General features: G+C 41.6%; 1 pseudogene; it reads left to right on the forward strand.

Moving 5' to 3' along the window:
- Positions 1-4,876: 4,876 nt before the first annotated feature.
- Positions 4,877-5,031, forward strand: LOC129506899 (60S ribosomal protein L39-like; annotated as a pseudogene).
- Positions 5,032-8,712: the final 3,681 nt, after the last annotated feature.

Consider the following 8,712-nt stretch of genomic DNA (forward strand, 5'->3'; position numbering starts at 1 on the left):
AGCTGCCACCCTAGCAATTTTTTGGCCTAGGAAATGATCAGAAGATGCCATCTGGGAGGAATTTTTTTGTAGCCCTCATTTTCCAAAATTATTCCCGAAAATAGACGGAAAAGCAACAGCCTCCATTGGACATGTGGTAAGGTTGGTTTAGAGAAAATAGTTTCTGTGTTCTCCCAAGAAAGTATGAGATGTCTCCAGTTTTAATTTGTGACTCCCACAACACGGGCTAATGAAATAAGACTTTTCCAGGGCTAATAAGCAATCAAAGTTAAGAGATTATTTTCCTTTTGGCCTGGGACCTCTTATAACAAACTCCTGAGACCTGGCCTGGCTGAACACAGAGCATTTTTTTTTTTTTTGACACAGAGCATTTTGCCTGCAGCTGCATGTATTTGAACTCTCATCCTTTTAGTCTACTTTATAGGCCACCAAGGTGCACCCAGCAAGTGCATCCTGCAGATGGTGGAGACCAGAGAGAATATTTTATTATTCACAAAGCCAAGCTCACAGGACATAGAAGATAAAAGGAAAAACCTCACTTGGTTTTCACATAAGGGACACATGGCAAATGCTATACAGTGTCCAGTCTGATGAGAACTGTTAATTTACCAGTCTGTGACACTAGCTCCAGCAACAGGCCAATACAGCCTATGCCTGTGTTCTTCCCATATGGTAATTCCTTTTTACAACGAATGACACAGAAGACAATGACAAAGAAAATGTATCTGGGTAGAACAGGCTTGGTCAAGCCAATAGTACTTTACCAGAGTCACTAAGCTGAAGGAACCAGATCCACAAATCATTTTCTCTTACTGGTATAAATTTATTTGTTTATTTTGAATTAATTAATTTATTTATGATTTTTAATTTATTTATGAGAGACATACGAGAGAGAGGCAGAGACACAGACAGAGGGAGAAGCAGGCTCCATGCAGAGAGCCGAATGTGGGACTCGATCCTAGGTCTCTAGGATCAGGCCCTGGGCCAAAGGTAGACATCCAACTGCTGAGCCACCCAGGTGTCCCTCTTACTGGTATAAATTTAGAGCCAAAACACCTCTCACCATTCTTGCTTCTATTATACCTGCAGGCAGTGAGCTGGGGGTAAAAGGGGTATAAACGGGGTGAAGATTCTTACTTTCTGTCAGCTTTTGTCAGATATCACAGGATTTCTCAAATGCAGCAGTGTCCAGCCAGTAAAGTTTATCCTGCTGCCTATTCAAACTGCTGGGGAGGAAAATTTTGACTCTGTCAAGATTCCTCTAGCTGACCTGAGAATTAAAGTGATATGAAACAGATTAACAAAAGACAAAACACAAAATTTAGTTATGTGCAAATAGAGGCCCAATGTTAAATTTGCGAACAAAAGGCAAGCAGCTTTTCCCCTTTTTATTTTATTTATTTTAAGATTTTACTTTTGTATTCATGAAAGACACAGAGAAAGAGGCAGAGACATAGGTTGAGGGGGAAGCAGGCTCCTCATGGGCAGCCTGATGTGGGACTTGATCCCAGGACCCCGGGATCACGACCTGAGCCAAAGGCAGACACTCAACCACTGAGCCACCCAGGAGCCCTGCTTTTTAACCTTTTAGACAAAGAAACAATCTGTGAGGAATTGACAGGACAAAACTTATGTTTGGGAGCTTCAATTAGCCAGGAAATCTAACAGAATTTGGACTAGGGAAGTAAACTAGTAAAAGTAACAAGACTGGTCTATATAGCTTTCTTAGCTCTGAATTCCCTGTCTCTGGTGATAAGGATGACTCCTTCTGGTACAAGTAGGGTGCCTTCCACATGGGAGATTTATTCCTGCCTTCTGGAGACAAAGGGAGGTGAGAGAGTTGTCTTACACAGGCTGTTGTTGAAGTAACTTTAATTCAAAACAATTTGCCAGTGTGGCCCATTTGCAATCCCCTGCCATTGGCCCCTATGTTCATTTGTATAGTGTAGGGCTTGGACTTAGGCAGATACCTTAGGGCCTACAGTAGTCCTACCCATAACCCAGCCTGTCCTGACATTTGCCTATTCCAGGTCTCCAGCTACCCTAGTCTGCAGATTCACACACATGCAGACTACTTGGTCAGCCGCCCTTGGCTGCCGGCACCCTGCAGGCCTGTGGAACTCAGGCCATTCCAAACTACCCTTAATACCTTCAGGGAGGTAGAAAGCCTACCCTGAAATGCTTACTGGGGTGTCAGCTTTAGACTGGCCACAATCAGTCCCCATTTAGACAAGCTAATAGAATCCCAGACTTACCAGTAATTAAACCTCTCAGGTGTCTCTGATTGTAACATTCCCTGGTTCATCTGCCTGGCCCAGTCCAGTCCCAGGCAACAAAGTGCAAATTCCTCCAGCTTTGCCTTCAGAAGGAATAAACCCATGTGTGTAGGTTAAGTCTTGGACTTAGGCAAATGCTATGGACTCCCATCACGCTGTTCCTGAGCCATGGCCTCTCCAAACTTGTGTTCATTCCATTTCCTGGCTACCCTAAACTGTGCTGCCAGCACATGCCCAGCTCAGAACACTTCAGTCAGCCTGAGGGAACCTAGGACCACTAGGCTGCTTAGCTGGGGGCTGGCCCTAAATAACTGTATAGGTATAGTGTAGAGGGGCCAACCCCTGAACATCACCCTGAGGTGGCACCTGCAAGCTGGGGACAGCCATTCCCCATCTGGACTTGCTGCCTGAGGAGTTCTAGGGCTTCTCTAGCCAACTGAGTTACCAGGGGTTTCTTATTAGATGAAGCCCTGTAACTTCAAGCTCTTTGTTTAGAGGGAATTTGTTTGCTGGGTAGGTTAGTGCTTTTGAGTATGCAAAAATTTCGTCCTGTGAAAATGAGTAAGGAAATCTCATTTTAAATGGAGTCTGGAGGGATGCCTGGGTGGCTCAGATGGTTAAGCTTCTGACTCTTGGTTTCTCCTCAAGTCATGATCTCTGGGTTGTGGGATTGAGCCCTCATGGGGCTTAGTGTAGAGTCTGCTTCAGATTCTTTCTCTATCCCCCTTTGCCCCTCTCCCACCCCAAAAAAATAAATAAAATGTTTAAAAAAACAACAACAACAAGAAAACTTTAGGGACACCTGGGTGGCTCAGCAGTTGAGCATCTGCCTTCGGCTCAGGGTGTGATCCTGGAGTCCTAGGATTGAGTCCCAAGTTGGGCTCCCTGCAGGGAGCCTGTTTCTCCCTCTGCCTGTGTCTCTGCCTCTCTCTCTCTGTCTCTCATGAATAAACAAATAAAATCTTTAAAAAAAAAACCCCAAAACATAGAAAATATACATATTATTATGTATATCTATATAGATAAATGGATAAAATATTTTCAGCTTTATCTATAGTTTATAAATATTATTGATTATATGTAATTCTATATAGTACAGCACAGAGTATATACAGAATATGGGCATATATTCACTGGCATATACTGAATATAGGGAATACATTTCAGTTTATTAAACTTTTAGTTCAGGTATTTAAACATTTATTTATTTTAGAGAGAGAGTGAGTGAGTGCAGGGGGGTCAGCAGGGGGAAAGGGACAGAGAGACTCTCAAGTGGACTCCATGCTGAGTGCAGAGCCCCATGACCCTGAGATCATGACCTGAGCCAAAACCAAGAGTCAGATGCCCAATTAACTGAACCACCTAGGCACCCCTATTTCAGTTATTTAGATGGTTTTCTATAGAGAGGTATGTGCTAAAACCATAAAATAGACTGATTTCTTATTATGGAATAACCCAACATATTTGAAAGCCCCTGCTCTTATATCCCAGTAAGTTGAACAACAAAAGGGTCTGTGTGGCGAGCTCAAAAGGCCAGTACAGAAACCACCACCCGTTCTGTCCTATACACACACAGCAGCAACTCCTCAAGGCCAAGCTGTAATTACTCTGTGAGAGGCCTGTTTTTTTTTTCTTTGTTGCCTTGTCTTTTCAGATTTGCAGCCAGTCAGCAATCTTTGTTTAAAGGAACTTCCCCCATTTCTGATAACAACTTAGAAAGTTGGAAGCTCTGTTGGCAGCTTCCTCACTATTTATAGCTCTGCCACCAGTTTAGAAGTTGTCCCATTTTTTAAATCTTTACTCTGCCTACGTAACTTAGAGAAGCCCTTTCAGCAGTAATATGAGGATCCTGTTGCCCTTGCCTGTTCTATCATTCCCTCTCTATCAGAGCACTGCCACTGTCAGATGAAACCACAGACACCAGTGAATCTTATAACTGTCATTTTTTTAAAAAACCGGCGCTGTTGTTTTTTAACTATATAAAAGTTTCTATTAACCTAAGGTATTGTATAAACAATTAAGCTATTCTCTAAAAGTAAATGTGTAATTATCCTGTAACAACTACTGTACATCATTTCTAGATAAGCTAAGTTTTTGCAATTTAGAAAATAACATTTAAACTAATAAAGTTGAAATAATCAGCAAAAAAAAGTTTTAACAAGCAACCAGGGAGGCACCTGGGTAGCTTAGTTGGTTACATGTCTGCCTTCAGCACAGCTCAAGATCTCCTAGTCCTGGGATAGAGCCCTCCCTTGTTGGGTTCCTGCTCAGCGGGAAGTCTGTGTCTCCCTCCCTCTCTGCCCCTCCCCCTGCTGGTGTGCATGAACTATCTTCCTATCAAATAAATAAATAAAATATTAAAAAGAACTACTAGAAATAATAAGGATAAAAAAATGACCATATATGAAAAGTAAAGAAAATAGGATGAGGCATGGTATGAAGGACATCACTCTGTGTGTGTGTGTGTGTGTGTGTGTGTGTGTGTGTGTGTTTGGGAGGGAGAAGAAGAAAAAAAAAGTAATTTTGTCATAAAATCTATTATTCATTGGCTCTCTCATTTCCACTGCCATCCTGGTTGCGTGTGGTTGACTGTGATCACCATGTCTTCTCACAAGACTTTCAGAATCAAGCGATTCCTGGCCAAGAAACAAAAGCAGAATCGTCTTATTCCCCAGTGGATTCGGATGAAAACTGTAATAAAATCAGGTACAACCCCAAGAGGAGACACTGGAGAAGAACCAAGCTGGGTCTATGAGAAAGCATCGCACATCATGAAATAGCAAACATAATTGGCACACATATTAAAGCCGCATGGAGATCACATGTTCCTATCCTATCAATATGGAAACATCCTTCCTACCTGGCCAATAGACATGTCTTATCAAGGGAATGATTTTCTCTGTTACTATGCCTCTATACCAGTAGGTTGGTTCAGTAAAAAATGTGAGACCTTTCAGCTGAGCTGCTGTTGTGTCCTGATCTGTGAAGTACTGAATTCCCCCTCCTGTCAGATCTCACATAACACTATCTGGTAGAACTTTCTGCAGTGATAGAAAAGGCCCTTAACAACGAACTATTTAAAGTGTGGCTAGGGGATGCCTGTGTGGCTCTGTCTGCTAAGCGTCTGCCTTTGGCTCAGGTCTTGACGGGGAGTCAGCATGTCTCCCTCTCTCTGCTCCTCCCCTGCTCATGTGCTTTCTCTCAAATAAAATCTTTAAAAAAAAAATCTATTCATTGTTAGAAAAATAGGACAAACCTAAATAGACACAGAAGACTGTAGAAGTTCTATGGAAAAAGAATCTTGAGAAAGGAATTTTCTATATGGCCAAGTTGGCTAAAAATTAAATTGTTATTATAAGGGTTTTAAAATTAAGCCTTACTACCAATAAGGTACTTTTGGAAAGCTAAAAATTCTCCTTTATCTATTAAAAGGACAAAGTTTTCTAGGACTATTGGTCTGCTTTTGATAAAATATTGTGAAAGGTAATCTAATTAAAAAGCAAAGATTTTGTGTTTTATCAAAATAATTTCTTCATGTTAACCTTTATCATCAGGTCTTTGATTACTCAAGTAAACTAAGTCTTCTGGATATTAAAAAAGCAAAGTTTACCCACAATGATGTAACAACCTACTATATTTGCCTTAAATCTTTTATTGTCACATTGATCAAATAGACAAGTAAATATTGTTTCAAAATGGCCTGTGATCCTATTTGGTCAAGCTTTTGGTCAAAACCTTTTGATATTTTTGATAAAATTCCCAAAATCAAATTCTAAAATGAAGTCTTTTTGACCTGAAAGTAACTTGGAAAATATAAAAGGGGAGATGTTACACTAATTAGCATTATTTGATATGTTATATTACATGGGCAGCATTGTTAAATAAGAATACTAAGCCTTCTTCTCTCTCTCTCTCTCTCAAATAATACATAAATCTTTTTTAAAAAAATAAAATTAAAAGAAAAGGAGCACCTGGGCGGCTCAGTCTGTTGAGTGTCTAACTCTTGGTTTTGGCTCCAGTCATGATCTCATGGGTCATGGGATCTGGGCCGTGTCTGTTGGGCTCTGTGTTTAGCAGGCAGTCTGCTTGAATATTCTCTCCTTCTGTCTCTCCCTCCACTAGTGTGAGCACTCTGTCTCTGTCTCTCTCTCTAAAATAAGTAAATCAATCTTTAAAGAATACTAAGCCTTCTTTATATGGTTTTATATATGCATATATTATAAGTGTTCTAGAGGGATGCCTGGGTGGCTCAGTGGTTGAGCATCTGCCTTGGGCTCAGGTCCTGATCCCAGAGTCCTGGGATCAAGTCCCACATTGGGGTCCCCGCACGGAGCCTGCTTCTCCCTCTGCCTATGTCTCCGCCTCTCTCTGTGTGTCTCTTATGAATAAATAAAATCTTTTTTTAAAAGTGTTTTAGAAATTATATCAAATTCCAAAATCTCTAATGTCCTCGTATATTGTTATCAGTCATAATTCTAGTTATCTTGAGATGTTTGTCACAGAAATAACCGAATTTATTTATCAATGACACAATGAACTCCCCTCAGATCTCTAAACATCGCTATTTGCAAGTATTTTGTCAGCCACAGAGAGTTGTTTGAAGTGCTATCATCAAAGAGATTCACGAGGAAGACTTTGACAAGTACTCTAGAACACAGGTTTTGATCAACTGAAGATCACAACACTGTACTCATTAGAATTTCTGAAACTATAATGGAAAACTGACTGCCTTCATATTCTGTTTCCCAGAGTTAAAGGACCTCTATTCTCCTCTTCTTGAAGCTATCTGCAACTTCTTCAGGTAATCTGGTAAAGTGGACTTTTACAACAAAGATTGAAACATTTATCCTTTTCTCCCCACCTGATCCCTCTGGAACTCTGATACTCTTCTCTACTATTCTCATTTTTCATGACAATGTAGGTATCTGGATCAGTTCAATGAGAATCTGTTCTTGTAACAGAACTCCCATTGCACCTCATCCCTGCTTCTTTGACCCACAGTTGATAAAAGGAGATACACCTCAATATTGTAAAGGCCTAAGTGCTTCTGTTAAAATAATTGTGCTTTGGTCACACAGTTCACAGCTGCTCCCAGGAGATGAAGCCCTTTTAAACATCCCATCTTGCAATCTGGGGACTTCATTTACCGGCAAAGACATCTCCAGAAAGACTCTCTTCCACTCCATTGGAAAGACCCATATCAGCTACTGTTAACCAACACTGGTGCCACCACACTTCAAGGACTAGACACTTGGATTCAACTTGTCCTGTGTAAAGGAAGTACCAAACCCCAACTGGACTCACACAAACTAGTGACCTGAAAGGAAAGACGTCCAGGAATTGAAACCAATGACAATTGAAGGAGACAGCGTTCCCAACATGGCCCGGCCAGGTTCTGCTGCTTCTGACTTTGTTACCCCACCACCCACTCTTGAAAACACAGTGCACTTCTCTTCTCTACATCTCTCTGTCTGGTGCAAAAGGCAGAAACCTCTCTGAATGTTGGATCTGTTGAAACTCTAATCTGTTTATGATGTTGGAAGGCCCCTGGCCTTACCTATAACTGTTTTCTCTTTAGTTGCCCGTGCCCCTGTGCTGATTTACCTGCAAGCATTTGGAGGTTACCTATAGAGTTAGGTTGTTATGACCAGATGTTCCCATGCTTGTTTCAATCTTTCCCCAGTCATAACCGTACCAGCTCAGCTGAACGCCTCCACTTCTGTCAACCCTACTTCCCTCACTCCCACATCTCCTTTTCCTTACCTGAATACAATCTGGATCCCTGGACCCACGGGAAAGACAAACAGGTCTGTACTTCTTTGTGAAGTTTTCAGAAAAGGCCCCTTTAGGAGGGGATAATCTCACATAGAATGTCGCCTCAACTCCTCTGATCCATAATTTGAAAGGGTTGATCAAGACATTCAGCTAATGAATCTGTCAATAACCAGATCTTAGCTGGAGTCCTCTAGGGTCCACCCAGTTTCATTTATGTTTGTGGTGGACAGCATTTCCTAGGGGCACATAAATGCCCACAGCTGGCCAAACGGAGGTCAATGTTTACTGAAATATTTCACTGTCCGTCTTAATGGGCATAACAAATCAGAAGCCCCCCACTGGTCCACTCCACTGAGCCTCAATGGCTGTCTTAAATGGAGCTTCCAGGAGACACATAGGACTCTGAGTTTTCCTCCCTAGGAAGAGACTTTCTCCCATAGATTGGAGTCAATGCCAACAAATGCAAGATCCAAAATCTCTCCCCAACATTAGCAGAGCTAGCTGACTCCACAGCCAAAGCACCAGCAGCCCAACAATGGCCACTTGGCTACTGGCTACAGTAATTTTGAGTAATTGCACAGCCCCTGATGATCTAACTGGCTGAACAAGGAGGCCTTTGTGCAGTAGTAAATACCACCTGCTGCACATGGTAAATTCCCCT

This window comes from Nyctereutes procyonoides, unplaced genomic scaffold (genome assembly GCF_905146905.1).
Source record: "Nyctereutes procyonoides isolate TBG_1078 unplaced genomic scaffold, NYPRO_anot_genome, whole genome shotgun sequence".
NCBI lineage: Eukaryota > Metazoa > Chordata > Mammalia > Carnivora > Canidae > Nyctereutes > Nyctereutes procyonoides.